The following is a 20724-nucleotide window of genomic DNA, read 5'->3' as shown; positions in this document are numbered from 1 at the left end:
CTCGAGCGAACCGAGGCCAGGCTTGCGAGGCTGCCTGAACGGAGCCGAGCTCAGGCGAACCGAGCCCGCTGCTCTCGTGCGCGCTAATTAGCGCGAGTGCGGTCACCGCCTAAAGAGCCCCTGTGCCGCCCCGCGCTCCCGGTCGTGTCCGTGCGATGGGCGGGCCGCCCGCGGGACGCGGCAGCAGGAGAGCCCCGAGCCGGGCGCGTTTAACGTGAGGCGGCGCCGCTTGCCCGCCCTCAGGGAGCCGAGCCGAGCCGAGGCGCGCCGAACGCATGGAGAGCGGCTCCGAGTTCGGCCGAAGCGAGCCGAGCACACAGAGCGACTCCGAGTTCGGCCGAAGCGAGCCGAGGCGCGCCGAGCGCACAGAGCGGCTCCGAGTTCGGCTGAATGAAGCCGAGCCGCGCTGAATGTACAGAGCGGCTCCGAGTTCGGCCGAAGCGGGCCGCGCTGAGCGCACAGAGCAGCTCCGAGTTCGGCCGAAGCGAGCCGAGCCTTGCCGAGCGCACAGAGCGGCTCCGAGTTCGGCCGAAGCGAGCCGAGCCTTGCCGAGCGCACAGAGCGGCTCCGAGTTCGGCTGAATGAAGCCGAGCCTTGCCGAGCGCACAGAGCGGCTCCGAGTTCGGCCGAAGCGAGCCGAGCCGAGCCGCGCCGAGCGCACAGAGCGGCTCCGAGTTCAGCCGAATGAAGCCGAGCCGCGCCGAGCGCACAGAGCGGCTCCGAGTTCGGCCGAAGCGAGCCGAGCCGCGCCGAGCGCACAGAGAGGCTCCGAGTTCGGCCGAATAAAGCCGAGCCGCGCCGAAGAGGCGCATCCAGCCGAATGCAGCCGACAATAGCCGAGTTTAGCCGATTACAGCCCAATTTAGCCGAGCACTTAAGTTATTCTGCAGCCCTTTGACTTTTGTCCTGACTTTTTTTCAGATGCACCTCCTCAGGTGACTGCAGCAGTTCCTTAGGTTCCATCTTCTCAAAGGGTATAGGGCTCAAGAATTCGTCTTCCAGAGAGTTATCTCAAGTCCTGGCTGGTATTGTATCTGCCTATGTTGGCTAATGTTGTATGTACCTCTATTGTGTGTACCTATGCTGGCTTATACTGTATGTACTTATACTGTATGTACTTATGTTGGTTTATACTATATGTACTTACATTGGATGTACCTATATTGGTTTATATTGTGTGTACCTGTGTTGGTTTATACTGTATGTAAGTGCGTCACCTTATATTGTGTGTACTTACGCTCTGTTTACACTTGCACTGTTTACCTCAGCCTATATTGTGTGTACTTATATTGTACCACTTACGATCAGAGCTGCCCTGCCCTGGCACACAGTCACAGTTAGGTAGAACAGTTATAGAAATTTTACTCTTCATCTGTCTTTTGTGGGATTTTGGGTAGAAAGTTTATGGGTCCAGAGTGGGGACAAGTCCTAGCTGTCAGATAGCCACTCGTTGACCCTTCCTGTTGTCTCACAGGTCCCCGAGGCTGCTGATTTCCCCAGGATCTGCCATTTACTTCAAGGAGCAGCAGCCAGAAGATGTGTCACAGCACGTTCTTGAGCGTCTCAGGTAAGGGCCGCAGTGAGCGTGTAAGTGGCAAGAGTGTGTCAGTGTGTGTGAGAGCACGTGGCTGTGTCTGTCTGTGTCTGCTCGTCTCTGCATGTGTGGGCACATGCTGACTGGATTTAACCTTGTGTATATGACTTTTGCTTTTCAGGTTTTGCAACTCATTTTTAAAGTCAGAATAAAAAATCCTCAGCCGGGTTATATTGTATGTACTGACATGGAATGTACCCATGTTGGCTTAAAACCCAGTAAAACAGACGATGATGGGCAAGAAAAAACCCAGAAAAAAACCCCAACAAGATGGGCAAGAAAAAACCCAGAAAAAAACCCCGAAGATGGGCATGAAGAAACCCAGAAAAAACCCCCAAGATGGGCAAGAAAAACCCCAGAGAAAACCCAGAAAAACAATTCCAAGGAGGGCAAGAAAAGACCCGGAAAACACCCGGAAAAAATCGCAACCAAAGTATAAATATATAAATGTCTTTCAAATATAGAGAGAATTTTTAAATTATTTAAAATGCAAAATAACATAAATCAATATCTGCATATAAGATCCATAATACCAGTAATACTGTATATATCTGATTATAGTGTATTATAGGAAATAGATATAAATAAATTTATATCAATTTTATGTTTATCATATCTGTCATTTGTTATATATTACACCATATTGATATAAGTTTTTTAAAGCAGTTTAACATAAAGGGGGGTTTTGTTTTTTATTTGGCAAAAGCAGGGGTTTTAGTACAAAAATGATAAATACAAATAATATAAAGGTAGAAATCTAAGTATAGAAACAGATCATAAATAGCTAAAGGCTAATATAAAATTAAAAATTTAAGATAAAATAAGTTGTAGCAGTAGATATGGTACATAATTTAAAAAATAATTTATTTCTATTATTTGAATAGGACACATATTATATATCATGATTAATATAATGCTTAAATATAAACTATAAATATAAATGTGAATATAGTCATGCAAGCTATAAATATAAAAATATTTCAATATAGTTTAAAAGAATAGAGTTTTTTTGTATCTGTTTAGTTAGTATGGGATTTTTATTTTAAATAATTAAAATTACATTTCTATCATGCTTTTAACATAGAAATATACAATAAATATAGAAAGATATTTTTTAAACCACAAAATATAGATAAATAGAAACAGTAGGAATACACAGAATATATTTTATAAATTACATGCTACATCAATGTCCACTATAAATATGCATGTGAATATAAATACGAAAAATAGGACTATCAAATTGATTTTAATAGGATTTTAAACCAAGGCGGTTTGTTTGGTTCTGGTCGGATAAGAGGCAGGTTTTTGGCATTTATGTCAGAGCAGTTTTTGTCTGGGGTCGCCCCTGTTCTTTTTTGCCGCCGTCGCTGCCCGCAGCCCCGAGGCGCGCTGCGCCCCCGTCTGGGGCGGGCGGCAGTGCTGCCGCCTTGTGGGCAGAGCGCGGTACTGCAGCCGTGCGCCGGCAGGCAGGCGAGAGGCCGCCATGCTGGGAGTGGCGTGTCGCGGGTGTCTCGGACTTTTCGTTGACCTTCTCGAGATGGCGGGGAAGTGGAAGACCCCGGTGGGTGTAAGTGAACTGCCTGCATGGAATACCGACGTCATGGCGGCCCCGACGCATTTTTCTGTGGCGTTTGAAGCGTATCCGATAGATGCTGTGGGCTCAGCGACGCCGCGAGTGGGCGTATTTTTGAGGGTTTGTGACAGGCATCTGGGTAAACCTTCCCTCTGTGCGCCGGGGTCCTCTCATGCCCGCTCTCCCGCCCTCAGCGAGCCGAGGATGGCCGAAAAATCCCGACTTGAACCGAAGAGACGAGTGTTGCCGACAACAGCCGACGTGAGCCGAAGAGCCGAGTGTAGCCGAAAACAGCCGAGTTTACCCGTAGAGCCGAGTGTGGCCGAAAACAGCCGAGTTTACCGAAGAGCCGAGTGTAGCCGAAAACAGCCGAGTTTGCCCGAAGAACCGATGGTAGCCGAAAACAGCCGTGTTTACCCGAAGAGCGAGTGTAGCCGAAAACAGCCGAGTTTACACCAAGAGCCGATGATAGCCGACTGGAATCGATAGCCGAGTGGAGCCGACACTGGCCGCATTTAGAGAATGTGCTGAATATGACCGAGTTTAGCCGCACCGTGCCGAGTTGGGCCGAAGAGCCGAACTGAAACAAGTTTAGACCAAGAGCCTAACCAAGCCGAATTGAGCCGAGTTTCTTTAAACAGAACCGAAGGACGCCGCAGCGCTCTCCCTGCAGGTCTCCGGGGAACACGGCAGGGGGCGCTGTGCCTGCAGTGCGCCGGGACAGACGGCAGGGAGCGCTGGGGCTGCAGTTCGCCGACACACACGGCAGGGGGCGCTGTATAAAGTAAGTATAAAATATCAACTCTCTATAAGAAGGAATAAAAGCTCTATGTCACGTGCAGCAGTAGAAAATTTCAGGCTCCCAGGGAATAAATAGTTTTCTTTAAATCATTTTCGTTTTGGAGGTTTTTTTTACTCCCAGGTAGCCTGAAAGTTTCTACTGCTGCTTTTTTACTCTAAAGCTAGAAAGGAAAACCAAGATCAGAAATAGAAAAAAGGGAAGGGAAGGAAAGGAAAGGAATCAGGACCACAAGAGGGAAGGGAAGGGGTGAAAAGCAGAGTGAAAAAGGAAAAAAGGTTGGAGCGAAAAAGAGAGGGCGTTCGGGAGGAGCGTTGCTGCCTCAGGTCCTTCCCCGCCCAGGGGCGAAGGACCCGTTTGATGCCCGGGAGGGACTGCAGCTCCCGGTGGCGGAGGACGGAGCAGTGGCTGTCAGCCCGAGACTACAACTCCCGGCATGCCCTGCTACCGGCGAGGCGTGTGACGCAACGGCTGACGCGGCGCATGAGTGGCTGGCGTGCCAGGCGGCCGCGCGGGGCTGTGCGCGGGCAGCTCCCGGCGCCGCGGCGGCGACGCTGGAGGGGCGAAGTCTCCGTCTGGCCGCCCGCACGGAGCTGAGCAGCGCGGAAGGAGCGTCGGCCCGGTTCTTCGGCCTTACTCAGCGGTAGCGATGGCGGAGGGCGAGGCGGTGCTTTGCTGCCGCGGGCCGGGAGCTGCAGGAGCCGCCCCGGGCGAGCGGCGCCGGGCGCTCCCGCGGTCCCGGTGGGGCGGCTGCCCTCAGGCTGGCGGAGGCGCAGCAGCCCCCGAGCCGCAGCCGTCTCCCTCGGGCTGTTGCCGGTGCTGCGGGCGGAGGCGGCTCCGCCGCGTGTTGGGCGTTGCGAGCAGAGGGCGCTGCGATATCGCCGGAATGACTGGGCTGCTGCCTGCGCTAGTGCTCGAGGCTCTTTCTGCCATGCAAACGGATGGAGCGGCGCTGAGCGGTAAAGCCAGAGATGGCCGGGAGAATGCCCAGCGCAGGGAGCAGGCGGGCTGTATCCTTCCGATGGCACAGGTGCGATCTGCAAACTCATCCCCTTCTGCCCCTGCCCTCCCGAGCCCCAGGGAAAGTGCTTTCCAGCATTGTCGGGCTTCTGAAAGACAAAACTTGTGATTTGACACTAGCATCCAGAAAAGGTTTCTGTCTAGATTAGCAAATGCCTAAATTGTTCTTGGTTACATCCCATGACCGGTTTTAGGCATACTGCTTTTAGGATTTTCTTGTACCAAGGTGAGAAAATAGGCAGGTCTGATAGTGGTTTCACTTTTTTTCTACTTCACGTTCCATGAGATTCTTTTATCCAAGCACTTGTTTTAAAATTGTACTGTAGGCGTTTATGGTTCACTTTTTTTTTCTTTGCAGCACCCGTGACTTTTTTTTTTTTCTCTAAATCGGGAGTAAATATAGCTGAGTAAAATGACCTTGGTTTTCTTCTTTCTTTTTCAACTGAGTTGTTTTTATTAAAAATCCTATTGAATATGTAGAAAAAGTGGGTATGTCCTGTAATATATCCTAGCTTTTCTTGTTTACAGGGTACTCAGAAAATATGTCTCCCTTAGAGTCCCACAGAAACGTTCTCAGTGCGATCTCTGTCAAGGTATGCATTTACAAATAAGTGATCCATTTAGATATTTGACTGTGTACCTTTTCCTGTAATTCAGAGCTTGCGTTCCGTGGCTTTTATGATAAACCTATAAAACATGTAAAAATGGTTTTGCACGTCTTAATCGTTGCAGGCAGCACTAAGTGGATTTAGAGCCTGTTCTTGACCAGACAAAGGGAAAAAGTGTGACTTTGATGCTGAACTTGTCATTTTTCATTGGACTTGTCTTTAGTTATTTAGGAATAGAGAGAACTAGAAAAAGAGAGAAATAGAATTGGTTATTGAGCACTCCTCAAATGCTCACCGTGATTCAGTGCAGAGCCGAAGTGAAGGGTGATGGAACAGAGCTCTGTGCTTTAGAAGGAAATAAATTTAAACCTGACCTCCACACAGTGTCTCACTAACTTCTGTTGTTTTAAAATACAAAATACGTTTAGGAAGTGTTGGAAGTTAGTATTTTGGGAAAGAAATGGCAGTTCCACAGAACATTGCATTTAACAGAGGCTCTCGGAACGATTCATGTTGTAACTGCTGTCACTGCAATCGGTTGGTGGTTCAGCCTTGAAATGTGCACTTGCCCTTCTATAAAGCACTGTTTTGTTTGCCTTTCAGTGCTATGAGTCTTGATAAATTGGAGAAGAGCCCAAGAGAAGTTTTTCATCCCTTGATATAAAAGGTAGGAAGTGACTTTTTTTTGGTTTGGTTCTCTTTCTTTATTATTTTCTGGAAATAAAAGTAATTAAGTATAGGTACGACTGGTTTGTTTCTTCCAGTAGCAGGTGATAATAATAGTAGTAGTAATAGTAAAAATAATAATAGAAATAATAATAGTAGTAACGTAATACTACTTAAACTGTCTTTATCCATTGAATTGGCCATTTCAAATCAAAACTTGTAAACACAAATCAAACCATCATCCTTGTAGAATCTTTCACAGCAGTGGGCTAAAGATCCTGGTTTTGTTGACAGGATTTATCGGTTCTGGAAGAACAAGAGGGAAGTACAAGCCTAACTACTTCTAGCTCACAGACCCGCCCAGTGAATACAGCTTTGTATTTTGATGGGCTTGTGATGACTTTGAAATCAATTGCTCATTACAGTAAAAAAAAATATAATGTTTTTTTGAATGTGACAGCAGAAATAACTTTCAGTACCAACTTAATAATAATAGATCACCAATTTAAGTTAAAAATTCATGCTATACTATCAAAATTTAAAGGTAAAATATTATGTATTAGGTGATGGTATAAAGTGTACGTTCTAATGTGTAGGATGTATGCAGAGATACATACATACCTGAAAGTCCTTAGAGGAAACAAATTTTTATGTCTGCTGTTTGACTGTTTATCATACAATATTTGGTTTTATTTCCCAGGGATCGGTGAATTTTAACTTTGGAGTCCTCTGTGCTAAGGATGCTCGGCTTACAGATGATGAAATGTTCAGTAATGGTGAGTTTTTCACCTTCTCTTTAGTTGCTATGCTGATCTGAATAAGAAAAAAACAAAAGCAAGAGAAAAAAAAAGGATGGTTTATTATTTTTTTACGCTGTTATGTTTGTTTCCTCAGTATTTGCTGCAGCTCTGCTTACCCAAACTTTGGGTTCCTTCTGTCCCACTGGGAGTCGCCCGATTTGGTTGCATCTGGTGAAACTCACCCTGAGACCTTGGAGAACCAGCTCAAACTACGTGAGAGCCATTTGCAGTTCTCTCCAGACACCTGGAGAATGGGTGATGCTTCTGAGGATCTGGCAAATGTGCTTCTATCAAAACTCAGTCTGTGAAATTTCTGGGGAAAACCCTTCTGTGTACCGAAGGGTTCAAACTCTGGTGAGGATCCAGTTATCAGGTGCTCACCTGGATGGTTCCAGCTCTTAAAGCGAACACTTGTACTCTTGCCCTGTAGTTTATATCAACTGTATTTTTGTTATTTTGCAAGATTTCACGGCTTTGCAAAATATTGTGCATTTGACTCTTTGGAACCTGTCAGATCATTCTTTGGTGCAGCACCACCTCATGGGACACTTGGCTGCTGTCCTGAAGGGGTTGGTCGTAAATCCTGGAGGGTTTATAAGTCTTCTGTCCCCAGGGAGCTATCGTGCTTTGTTTGCTTTTGTTCTGTTTGTTAGGCGCTGCTTCTCACTGGAAGTATGAATTTCAAACTACCCTGTTCTTTTTTTAACTGTTTTCCTGGTTCTCTCCCTACGGCAGGGAAAGACTCTCGTGTCCTTGTCGTCAGGCTCGGTGCTGTCCAAAAAGATACAGAGACTAAAAAAATCATAAGAAGCAAAATATGACTGCAGGGAAAACAAGCTGGAGAGAACAAAAGGTGGTATTGTTATCCTTACCCTCTATTAGAAACATCCACTGTGCTTTGATGCTGGTAGCTGCCAGGGGCTTGTTAGCTCTTTGTAGGCAGGTGTGGGTGTTCACTTGTAGGTTTTTTCTCTGGACAAGTCAATTCAATCTTTGCTAAGCTTATATTTGCAGATTACTCTCTAGCACAGTCCAGCATGACATTTTTGAATGTTGTAAAAATACCATGTTACTTGGAAATTGCTAATGATGAGAAGCCTTAGGGAAAAAAGAAGATTTCAGGGTTGGAAGATGTGAGAAGAATTTTGTGGGGATGTTAGACTGAAATAAAGTGCACTTGAAGCTGGACTGGCATGCTGGCAGATCCCCTATTAAAGAGTAGTGCTTAAATTAACCTGGGGGTTGCCCATTGTTTCTGTAGAAATCAATGTTTCCTGGTCTTCAGAAGTAAGCTGCTTTGAAAAGCTGGAAGGTGCAGTATAGTGACAATCCCCGTGCTTTGGATTAAAAGTAGATTTCAGAAGGGTGATAGGCTTTTGTCTTTTCCTAGAAGTCAATGTAATCCTATCGAGGAGTTTTTAATTCTGTGTTGCCATGTCATCCCTCAGAGCCCTGTCGTACTAATCGTCATACAGATACAAAACAAAAAATCAGACCCTGTCCCAGCCACTTGGAGCCCAGAACACGATTTCCTCGGGCTGCCATTTGTGTGCCATCGGTACTCACCACGGAAGCGAGCCGGGGATGTTGCAGCTGTTGGGAACAAACCGCTTCTCGTCACACAGAAATGGAATTCGGACGACGCCTCGGCCAGCCCCTCTCTGCCGTCATCTCCTGAATCTGCAGCAGAGCAGTTGCAGTCCGTCCGGGTACGTGTAATCCAGCTCCTGACGATCTGAGCACACGGAGCAGCGCTCAGCTGACGTGGGGGCTCAGGGAAGGCAGAGTGTGCATTGTCATCTTCCTGAACCTACAGACCAATCAAAGTGAGAAGCCACAGGGTGGAAATCACTCGCATATATGCTAAATAAAACTTGCAGATTTATTTAAGAATTATTACTGCTTGTTCTTTTTTGTGCTTCTGTGCTTAGAAAACATCCCTATAAAATCAGTTCAATTCATCAGTTGAACCTTTGTTTGCAGACCCTCACTGAGCAGAATTTGTTGCAGACTCAGTGCACGCTGCGCTGGAGTGTGAGGAGCTCAGTGCACTGCCGGGAGTGTGAGGAGCTCATGTGTGCTACTTTTTGCTTTAGGACGCTCTAAGGTATTTATTCCTTTTGGGATACATGATGAGAATTCCCAAGAGAGGTAGTTATAAGGTATGACATCGGGAAAAAAGCCTGTGTGGTTGGAATGTTGTTGTTGTCAAAAGTTAATTTTTTCTTAGCCAGTAGTTAGCTTTTTGCTTTATTTTTGTGGTAGCAGTATTTTATTGTTTAAAAAATTGCTTCAAAATAACTTCGGTGGCTGGCCATCGGTACCTTGTTCAGATTTGCCTATTTGCTTGTAGCTAAAAAGTTCACATCTTGTTTATCATTCTATTTAAGAAACTGCTGCCCAGCCAACTAATAACTGAACATCTATCTGTCTGGGACACGGGGAGAGGATTTAGGTAATGTCTTTGTTTCCAGAAAAAAGTTCCTGTGTAGTTTCTAAATAGAGGAGAGGGGGGTGAAGACTCGGGGCTCTGATGCCATTGGGGCACCCCAAGGTCCCCAGGAGAGGAAGCCCCACTGGGGTGCAGGAGCAGGTGTGTTCTCATGTAATCTAGAATAAATTATAAATATAAACATGAAAATTATAATCATGAAAATATTTTTTTAAATAGCTAAATAAAGCAGGTTGTTTTTATTTGTCAATAGGCAGGGTTTTGATTATAAAAATTATAAATACTAACAATATAAATGTAGAAATCTAAGTACAGGAATATATCATAAATAAATACAGATATATATATAAAGTTAGTTGTAGCAGTAGATATGACACATAATATAAATAATAATTTAAATACATTTCTAGAACTTTACATATATTATATATAATTAGTACACTGCATCAAAAGAAACTATAAATATGAATGGGAATATAATTATACTAAGTATAAAAATATTTCAATCTCGTTTAAAAGAAGGTTGTTTTTTGTATTTATTTGGTTAGAGACGGGGTTTTTATTTGGAATAATAGAAGTATTATAGAAGTATAAATCTAAATATAGAAATATACAATCTATAGAGAAAGATATTTGTAAAAACACGATCGAACGACGCCTCCTTCGGCCGAATGGAACGAGCTCAGCCGAAGCAAGGCGAGACCGGCCGAACCTGACGGCCTCGAGCGAACCGAGGCCAGGCTTGCGAGGCTGCCTGAACGGAGCCGAGCTCAGGCGAACCGAGCCCGCTGCTCTCGTGCGCGCTAATTAGCGCGAGTGCGGTCACCGCCTAATGAGCCCCACTAGGGGCAGAGCCGGGGATCCAGTCCTCGTGGGAGCTTTTTAGGGCTTGACGTCCCTTTTAGATGTTGCGTTGTCAGTGCGGTCCCCTCAGTCTCAGCGCTGGGGACGACTCCCAAGGTCAGGGCGAGAGGGGCTCCGCATCTCTGCAGGCTCAGCACTTGGCTCCTCACATCCAGACATCACCTTAGTCTCTCAATTCCTAATTGGCTCGTTGTTTTTGGGGTTTTCTCGTTGCATTTCGAGTCGGGGTCCCACAAAGCATTCTGGACTTTGGAGTCACTTTGCATAACCCCCCCCACCCTCTCAGGTGTCTTCCCTATGTTGTAAGAGAGCACAGCCTCGGGGGAAGGGTCCACCGCACCCAGCCAGGCTTTTTACTAATACAAAAGAAGAGATAAGCCTCAACGACCCGGTATTACAATAACAAAGCACTAAGTATCCTGGCAGAGACCGACCTGATGGCGTCCCTGCAACTCCGTCTCACAAAAAAAATATTAACTGAATTTTTGTTCATAACATGAGCCTTGAGGTGAGCGTGTATCATTGCCGGCTTGGGATTGAATGAAATGCACTAAGTAAACCAGCGCTGGGGAGGGAGGCAGGGAAAGCCTCTCTTAACGTTTACCAATTCTTCCGTCAAACTCATCACGGCAGGACAGGGTGAAGACTGAAAGTGTAAGAAGATGTGGAGGGAAACAGAGAATCTGACAGGAGCATCGAACGCACAAGTGCACGAATTTCGCTTTTGCTTGGATGTAAACTCAGAAGTTGTAAGGAATTTGGGAAAGGGACATTTCAGAAGGAGAAGGAGGAGAAGAAGTTGTTGTTACAGTCCTGGCAAAATCTTTTGTTCTAGCTAATAAAAGAAGTTAGTTTAGAAAACAAAAAGAAAAAAAGATGTAGTTTTTCTTTACTTGACTATTATATTCATTGGTGGTATATGGTGTGTTGTTTAATTTCTTGGTATGATTAACTCAGTGTAAGTTGTTTTTTGAGTGAACTAACTTTCTGGATGGGTTGGTTTGTATTTGAGGCAGGATTGATTTCAATAGGTTTCTTTCATAGACTTCTGATAGGTATTACTGGGGTTTTGGTTTTGTTTACTGTATGCATAAACATACAGCTTTGGTTGGGCCAGCTGGGCTGCCAGAGTTTGTGGGTGTGAATTTATTCGATAGCTTTTGTTAAATGCAGTGTTTAATTTTTGACAGGTTTTTCAATGTAGTGGTTTTAAGGTGGTTTTTAGAATTGATTGTATGGTTTGATGTTGTTTATAGTTGCTGTCCGGTAAGGGATGTGGTGTGAGTACTTGAACGTTATGGTTTTGGTTTTCCTAAGTTCCGTTTTCTTTCTGGTTCGATAGGTTTTTTTAGTTTTATTTTTGGTGCCAGGGGTATTCACGTGGTGGGTTTTTATAGGCAATATGTTTTTTAATTTGGGTAGTGATATTTTTTAGTATTTTAACAGTTTAGATTTTTTATTTTTATGCTTTGAATTAGTTTTCTTTTAATTTTAAATTAAGTTTTATAGATTATTGGTTTTTATTTGTGCATTAGCATAAAGGTAGAGCTTTGGGGGCTTCTTTTAGTACTGTTTAGGGTCAGTTGTACAGTTTTGAGTCTAGTGAGTTGGTTTGATTTAATTTTTAGTGGGTGTTTGTTTTTCTTAGCAGTTGTGTCATTTTCAAGGTGTATTGGAGGTTTTTGGGGTTTTTGAGATACTGGTTTAGGAGGACGTTTATGATGAGCATGTGCGCAGGTTTTGGGCTAGTTGAAGTGGGATTTAAAATTTATTTTGGGTTAGGTTTATTTGAGTGTTTATGAGGGTTCAATGTTGTGGGATGTTTGTTCCGTTAGTAATAAAAATAGGTTTTGTTTTGATGTGCTGCGATGGGATGAGCGTGTGCTGCGTGCCGGTGCTGACAAAGGTACGGTATTGTTGTGGCTTATTTATATGGTTTAATATAGAGATGAAAATAGAAATAAATATACATTTAAAAAGAAATATTACATTAGAGTGGTAAACATTAATATAGAGAACAGATACATATATAAAACTATAATTCATGGTATAGAATTGTAAGATATCATATGGATAAATGATAGTCTATTATATATATGCACAAAGATATATAAATATAGATTGTAAATATAAAAATACTTAAATATAGTTAAATTGGGGGTTTTATTAGGTTGTAGACCTGTTTTTATTAATAAATCATATAAATAGAAATAAAATAAAAATTCAGATACAAATATATAGGGAAATACAAATATCTATAAATATTGATATTAAATAAATCTAAGTAAAAGAAATGTACAATACAGAAATTTTCTATCTATGATTATATTAGAGGGCATTCTCCCTAAGATATATATAATATCTATGAATATAATGAATAAAAATTATCAATCTAAATATGATTATAATTTTGAAAGATAAAGTTACTTGTTAAATTTTAAATGTGGTTGAAATAAAGAAGTGTCCTTGGTTTTGATTTGGTTAGAGGCAGGAGTTTTATTTTAAATAATAGAAGTGTTATAGAAATGTGAATCTTAAGATAGAAATAGATAATAAATATATAAAGGGAGATTGCTAAACTATGACTACAAATTGAACTATAAATATAGGTAAGTAATATGAAGAGTTGTAGTATAGAATATAAATAACATGATACGGCAATATAAATTATAAATGGGAATATAAATATAAAAATAGGTAAGTATAGTTTAAAAGAAAGGGAATTTTTTGGCTTTTATTTAAGTAGAGGCAGGGGTTTTATTTTAAATAAGTGTTACAGAAGTAAAAATCTTGACACAGAAATATGTAATCAATGTATAAAAATATATAACTGCTCGCATCAGATGTAATGTAGAATATAAATTTATTTACAAATTGAGATTGATAAAGATAAATGTATAAGTAAGCAATATACATTAATGTACATTATAAATGCAAATAGGAATATAAAAATCAGACATAAGGATAAAACCTATTTAAATATTGTTTGAACGAAAGGGTTGGGTTTTTTTTTATTCTTACTGGGTTAGAGGCAGGGTTTTTATTTTAAATGATATGAATGTAGATATTATTGGTATATATTTCTCAATATTGAGATGTACAATCAAGATATAAATATATATATAAACACAAAATATAAGTAAATAGAGATAATAGGAAGAGATGTAATGGAGAATACAAATAACAGCATACGTAAGTATACATTTTAAATGTAAATGTGAATATGGACCTGAAAAACAGAATTTTAAAAAATATTGAAATACAGTTGAGAAGAAAGGGTTTTCTTTTTGGCTTTAACGTGGGTGGAGGCAGGGGTTTTATTTTAAATAATGGAAGTGCTACAGAAGTAAAAATCCTCACACAGAAAGATATAATAAATATATAAAGATCTGAATAAAAATACGAAAAAAAAATAGAAGTAATAGGAAGAGTTGTAACAGAGAATATAAATTTATAAATAAATCGGAAAATAGAAATGCAAAATCGAACACACATCAGTATAGAATTTAAATATAAATGTGGATCTAAATTTGAAAAATATTATTAAAAAAAAAAATGAAATACAGTTGAAATGAAAGGGGTTTGTATTTGGCATGTATGGGTGGACGCGGGGGTTTTATTTTGAATCCTGCAAGTGTTAGAGAAGTAAAAATCCTAAGAGAAATGTATACTTCCAATGTAAAAATAGGTATATTTCGAGCGGGGCCGAATTGTTCGGAAGAGGCGAAGAGCCGAGTGTTGCCGAGAAGAGGCGACTTGAGCCGAAGAGCCGAGTGTGGCCGAACAGAGCCGACTTGAGCCGAAGAGCCGAGTGTAGCTGAAAACAGCCGAGTTTACACCAAGAGCCGAGGATAGCCGACTGGAATCGATAGCCGAGGGTAGCCGACACTGGCCGCATTTAGACAATGCGCCGAATGTGACCGAGTTTCGTCCAACCGTGCCGAGTTCGGCCGTAGAGCCGAACTGAAACGAGTTTAGACCAAGAGCCGAAGCAAGCCGAATTGAGCCGAGTTTCTTGAAACAGAACCGAAGGACTCCGCAGCGCTCTCCCTGCAGGTCTCCGGGGCACACGGCAGGGGGCGCTGTATAAAGTAAGTATAAAATATCAACTATCTATAAGAAGAAATAAAAGCTCTATGTCATGTGCAGCAGTAGAAAATTTCAGGCTCCCAGGGAATAAATAGTTTTCTTTACATCATTTTCGTTTTGCAGGTTTTTTTTACTCCCAGGTAGCCTGAAAGTTTCTACTGCTGCTTTTTTATTCTTAAGCTAGAAAGGAAAACCAAGATCAGAAACAGAAGAAAAGGAAAGGGAAGGAAAAGGAAGGAAAGGAAAGGAATCAGGAGCACCAGAGGGAAGGGAAGGGGTGAAAAGCAGAGTGAAAAAAGAAAAAAGAGTTGGAGCGAAAAAGAGAGGGCATTCGGGAGGAGCGTTGCTGCCTCAGGTCCTTCCCCGCCCAGGGGCGAAGGACCCGTTTGATGCCCGGGAGGGACTGCAGCTCCCGGTGGCGGAGGACGGAGCAGTGGCTGTCAGCCCGAGACTACAACTCCCGGCAGGCCCTGCTGCCGGCGAGGCGTGTGACGCAACGGCTGGCGCGGCACCGGAGTGGCTGGCGTGCCAGGCGGCCGCGCGGGGCTGTGCGCGGGCAGCTCCCGGCGCCGCGGCGGCGACGCCGGAGGGGCGAAACCTCCGTCTGGCCGCCCGCACGGAGCTGAGCAGCGCGGAAGGGGCGTCGGCCCGGTTCTTCGGCCTTACTGAGCGGTAGCGATGGCGGAGGGCGAGGCGGTGCTTTGCTGCCGCGGGCCGGGAGCTGCAGGAGCCGCCCCGGGCGAGCGGCGCCGGGCGCTCCCGCGGTCCCGGTGGGGCGGCTGCCCTCAGGCTGGCGGAGGCGCAGCAGCCCCCGAGCTGCAGCCGTCTCCCTCGGGCTGTTGCCGGTGCTGCGGGCGGAGGCGGCTCCGCCGCGTGTTGGGCGTTGCGAGCAGAGAGCGCTGCGATATCGCCGGAATGACTGGGCTGCTGCCTGCGCTAGTGCTCGAGGCTCTTTCTGCCATGCAAACGGATGGAGCGGCGCTGAGCGGTAAAGCCAGAGATGGCCGGGAGAATGCCCAGCGCAGGGAGCAGGCGGGCTGTATCCTTCCGATGGCACAGGTGCGATCTGCAAACTCATCCCCTTCTGCCCCTGCCCTCCCCAGCCCCAGGGAAAGTGCTTTCCAGCATTGTCGGGCTTCTGAAAGACAAAACTTGTGATTTGACACTAGCATCCAGAAAAGGTTTCTGTCTAGATTAGCAAATGCCTAAATTGTTCTTGGTTACATCCCATGACCGGTTTTAGGCAGTGACTTTATAGTGCTTTTAGGATTTTCTTGTACAAAGGTGAGAAAATAGGCAGGTCTGATAGTGGTTTCATTTTTTTTCTACTTCACGTTCCATGAGATTCTTTTATCCAAGCACTTGTTTTAAAATTGTACTGTAGGCGTTTATGGTTCACTTTTTTTTTCTTTGCAGCACCTGTGACTTTTTTTTTTCCCTAAATCGGGAGTAAATATAGCTGAGTAAAATGACCTTGGTTTTCTTCTTTCTTTTTCAACTGAGTTGTTTTTATTAAAAATCCTATTTGCCTATAGAAAAAGTGGGTATGTCCTGTAATATATCCTAGCTTTTCTTGTTTACAGGGTACTCAGAAAATATGTCTCCCTTAGAGTCCCACAGAAACGTTCTCAGTGCGATCTCTGTCAAGGTATGCATTTACAAATAAGTGATCCCTTTAGATATTTGACTGTGTACCTTTTCCTGTAATTCAGAGCTTGCGTTCCGTGGCTTTTATGATAAACCTATAAAACATGTAAAAATGGTTTTGCACGTCTTAATCGTTGCAGGCAGCACTAAGTGGATTTAGAGCCTGTTCTTGACCAGACAAAGGGAAAAAGTGTGACTTTGATGCTGAACTTGTCATTTTTCATTGGACTTGTCTTTAATTATTCAGGAATAGAGAGAACTAGAAAAAGAGAGAAATAGAATTGGTTATTGAGCACTCCTCAAATGCTCACCGTGATTCAGTGCAGAGCCGAAGTGAAGGGTGATGGAACAGAGCTCTGTGCTTTAGAAGGAAATAAATTTAAACCTGACCTCCACACAGTGTCTCACTAACTTCTGTTGTTTCAAAATACCAAATACGTTTAGGAAGTGTTGGAAGTTAGTATTTTGGGAAAGAAATGGCAGTTCCACAGAACATTGCATTTAACAGAGGCTCTCGGAACGATTCATGTTGTAACTGCTGTCACTGCAATCGGTTGGTGGTTCAGCCTTGAAATGTGCACTTGCCCTTCTATAAAGCACTGTTTTGTTTGCCTTTCAGTGCTATGAGTCTTGATAAATTGGAGAAGAGCCCAAGAGAAGTTTTTCATCCCTTGATATAAAAGGTAGGAAGTGACTTTTTTTGGTTTGGTCCTTTTACTTTATTATTTTCTGGAAATAAAAGTAATTAAGTATAGGTACGACTGGTTTGTTTCTTCCAGTAGCAGGTGATAATAATAGTAGTAGTAATAGTAAAAATAATAATAGAAATAATAATAATAATAGTAACGTAATACTACTGAAACTGTCTTTATCCATTGAACTGGCCATTTCAAATCAAAACTTGTAAACACAAATCAAACCATCATCCTTGTAGAATCTTTCACGGCAGTGGGCTAAAGATCCTGGTTTTGTTGACAGGATTTATCGGTTCTGGAAGAACAAGAGGGAAGTACAAGCCTAACTACTTCTAGCTCACAGACCCGCCCAGTGAATACAGCTTTGTATTTTGATGGGCTTGTGATGACTTTGAAATCGATTCCTCATTACAGTAAAAAAAAAAAAAATGTTTTTTTGAACGTGACAGCAGAAATAACTTTCAGTACCAACTTAATAATAATAGATCACCAATTTAAGTTAAAAATTCATGCTATACTATCAGAATTTAAAGGTAAAATATTATGTATGAGGTGATGGTATAAAGTGTATGTTCTAATGTGTAGGATGTATGCAAAGATAGATACATACCTGAAAGTCCTTAGAGGAAACAAATTTTTATGTCTGCTGTTTGACTGTTTATCATGCAATATTTGGTTTTATTTCCCAGGGATCGGTGAATTTTAACTTTGGAGTCCTCTGTGCTAAGGATGCTCGGCTTACAGATGATGAAATGTTCAGTAATGGTGAGTTTTTCACCTTCTCTTTAATTGCTATGTTGATCTGAATAAGAAAAAAACAAAAGCAAGAGAAAAAAAAAGGATGGTTTATTATTTTTTTACGCTGTTATGTTTGTTTCCTCAGTATTTGCTGCAGCTCTGCTTACCCAAACTTTGGGTTCCTTCTGTCCCACTGGGAGTCGCCCGATTTGGTTGCATCTGGTGAAATTCACCCTGAGACCTTGGAGAACCAGCTCAAACTACGTGAGAGCCATTTGCAGTTCTCTGCAGACACCTGGAGAATGGGTGATGCTTCTGAGGATCTGGCAAGTGTACTTCTATCAAATCTCAGTCTGTGAAATTTCTGGGGAAAACCCTTCTGTGTACCGAAGGGTTCAAACTCTGGTGAGGATCCAGTTATCAGGTGCTCACCTGCATGGTTCCAGCTCTTAAAGCGAACACTTGTACTCTTGCCCTGTAGTTTATATCTATCGTATTTTTGTTATTTTGCAAGATTTTACGGCTTTGCAAAATATTGTGCATTTGACTCTTTGGAACCTGTCAGATCGTTCTTTGGTGCAGCACCACCTCATGGGACACTTGGCTGCTGTCCTGAAGGGGTTGGTCGTAAATCCTGGAGGGTTTATAAGTCTTCTGTCCCCAGGGAGGTATCGTGCTTTGTTTGCTTTTGTTCTGTTTGTTAGGCGCTGCTTCTCACTGGAAGTATGAATTTCAAACTACCCTGTTCTTTTTTTAACTGTTTTCCTGGTTCTCTCCCTACGGCAGGGAAAGACTCTCGTGTCCTTGTCGTCAGGCTCGGTGCTGTCCAAGAAGATACAGAGACTGAAAAAATCCTAAGAAGCAAAATATGACTGCAGGGAAAACAAGCTGGAGAGAACAAAAGGTGGTATTGTTATCCTTACCCTCTATTAGAAACATCCACTGTGCTTTGATGTGGTAGCTGCCAGGGGCTTGTCAGCTCTTTGTAGGCAGGTGTGGGTGTTCACTTGTAGGTTTTTTCTCTGGACAAGTCAATTCAATCTTTGCTAAGCTTATATTTGCAGATTACTGTCTAGCACAGTCCAGCATGACATTTTTGAATGTTGTAAAAATACCATGTTACTTGGAAATTGCTAATGATGAGAAGCCTTAGGGAAAAAGAAGATTTCAGGGTTGGAAGATGTGAGAAGAATTTTGTGGGGATGTTAGACTGAAATAAAGCGCACTTGAAGCTGGACTGGCACGCTGGCAGATCCCCTATTAAAGAGTAGTGCTTAAATTAGCCTGGGGGTTGCCCATTGTTTCTGTAGAAATCAATGTTTCCTGGTATTCAGAAGTAAGCTGCTTTGAAAAGCTGGAAGGTGCAGTATAGTGACAATCCGTGTGCTTTGGATTAAAAGTAGATTTCAGAAGGGTGATAGGCTTTTGTCTTTTCCTAGAAGTCGATGTAATTCTATCGAGGAGTTTTTAATTCTGTGTTGCCATGTCATCCCTCAGAGCCCTGTCGTACTAATCGTCATACAGATGCAAAACAAAACATCAGACCCTGTCCCAGCCACTTGGAGCCCAGAACACGATTTCCTCGGGCTGCCATTTGCGTGCCATCGGTACTCACCGCGGAAGCGAGCCGGGGATGTTGCAGCTGTTGGGAACAAACCGCTTCTCGTCACACAGAAATGGAATTCGGACGACGCCTCGGCCAGCCCCTCTCTGCCGTCATCTCCTGAATCTGCAGCAGAGCAGTTGCAGTCCGTCCGGGTACGTGTAATCCAGCTCCTGACGATCTGAGCACACGGAGCAGCGCTCAGCTGCCGTGGGGGCTCAGGGAAGGCAGAGTGTGCATTGTCATCTTCCTGAACCTACGGACCAATCAAAGTGAGAAGCCACAGGTTGGAAATCACTCGCATATATGCTAAATAAAACTTGCAGATTTATTTAAGAATTGTTTCTGCTTGTTCTTTGTTGTGCTTCAGCACTTACAAAACCTCCCTTTAAAATCAGTTCAATTCATCAGTTGAACCTTTGTTTGCAGACCCTCACTGAGCAGAATTTGTTGCAGACTCAGTGCACGCTGCGCTGGAGTGTGAGGAGCTCAGTGCACTGCCGGGAGTGTGAGGAGCTCATGTGTGCTACTTTTTGCTTTAGGACGCTCTAAGGTATTTATTCCTTTTGGGATACATGATGAGAATTCCCAAGAGAGGTAGTTATAAGGTATGACATCGGGAAAAAAGCCTGTGTGGTTGGAATGTTGTTGCTGTCAAAAGTTAATTTTTTCTTAGCCAGTAGTTAGCTTTTTGCTTTATTTTTGTGGCATCAGTATTTTATTGTTTAAAAAATTGCTTCAAAATAACTTCAGTGGTCGACCAGCAGTACCTAGTTCAGATTTGCCTATTTGCTTGTAGCTAAAATGTTCACACCTTGTTTATCCTTCTATTTAAGAAACTGCTGCCCAGCCAACTAATAACTGAATATCTATCTGTCTGGGACATGGGGACAGGATTTAGGTAATGTCTTTTTTCCAGAAAAAAGTTCCAGTGTAGTTTCTAAACAGAGGAAAAGAGCGTGAAAACTCGGGGCTCTGATGCCATTGGGGCACCCCAAGGTCCCCAGGAGAGGGAGCCCCACTGGGGTGCAGGAGCAGGTGTGTTCTCATGTAATATAGAATAAATTATAAATATAAATAGGAAAATTATAAATGTAAAATATTTTTTAAATAGTTAAATAAAGCGGGGGTTTATTTGTCAATAGGCAGTGTTTTGATTATCCAAATTATAAGTACAAATCATATAAAGGTAGAAATCTAAGTATAGATATATGTCATAAATACATATAAAGTTTAAAAACAGAAGAAAATATTAGTTGTAGCAGTAGATATGATACATAATACGAATAATAATAATTTAAATACATTTCTAGAATTTTAAATATATTAGATCTAATTATTAATATAATGCATCAAAAGAAACTATAAATATGAATGTGAATATTATTATAGAAAGTATAAAAATATTTCAATCTCGTTTAAAAGAAGGTGGATTTTTGTATTTATTTGGTTAGCGACGAGGTTTTTATTTTGAATAATAGAAGTATTATAGAAGTATAAATCTAAATATAAAAATATACAATCTATAGAGAAAGATATTTGTAAAAACACGATCGAACGACGCCTCCTTCGG

At 42.7% G+C, this 20724-nt stretch overlaps 3 long non-coding RNA genes across 4 annotated transcripts; all 3 read left to right on the top strand.

The window, feature by feature from the left end:
- Positions 1-1014: 1014 nt before the first annotated feature.
- On the top strand, positions 1015-2207 carry LOC141725245 (uncharacterized). Its single transcript, XR_012577094.1, has 2 exons — positions 1015-1567; positions 1716-2207. It is a non-coding gene; the product is annotated as an uncharacterized LOC141725245 (long non-coding RNA).
- Positions 2208-2732: 525 nt separating this feature from the next.
- LOC141728475 (uncharacterized) lies at positions 2733-8028 on the top strand. Its single transcript, XR_012579415.1, has 5 exons — positions 2733-3954; positions 5518-5582; positions 6201-6264; positions 6964-7039; positions 7158-8028. It is a non-coding gene; the product is annotated as an uncharacterized LOC141728475 (long non-coding RNA).
- A 5094-nt stretch (positions 8029-13122) lies between these two features.
- On the top strand, positions 13123-19429 carry LOC141728470 (uncharacterized). Of its 2 annotated transcripts, none has more exons than XR_012579406.1 (5): positions 13123-14470; positions 16052-16116; positions 16735-16798; positions 17500-17575; positions 17694-19429. It is a non-coding gene; the product is annotated as an uncharacterized LOC141728470 (long non-coding RNA). The 2 variants fall into 2 exon arrangements; XR_012579408.1 differs by lacking the exon at positions 13123-14470 and adding an exon at positions 14501-15527.
- The last annotated feature ends 1295 nt before the right edge of the window (positions 19430-20724 follow it).

The sequence above is a fragment of the Zonotrichia albicollis genome, chromosome 1 (genome assembly GCF_047830755.1).
Source record: "Zonotrichia albicollis isolate bZonAlb1 chromosome 1, bZonAlb1.hap1, whole genome shotgun sequence".
NCBI lineage: Eukaryota > Metazoa > Chordata > Aves > Passeriformes > Passerellidae > Zonotrichia > Zonotrichia albicollis.
Note: the sequence above shows the minus strand (reverse complement) of the source record. Positions and strands in the feature narration are given on the sequence as shown.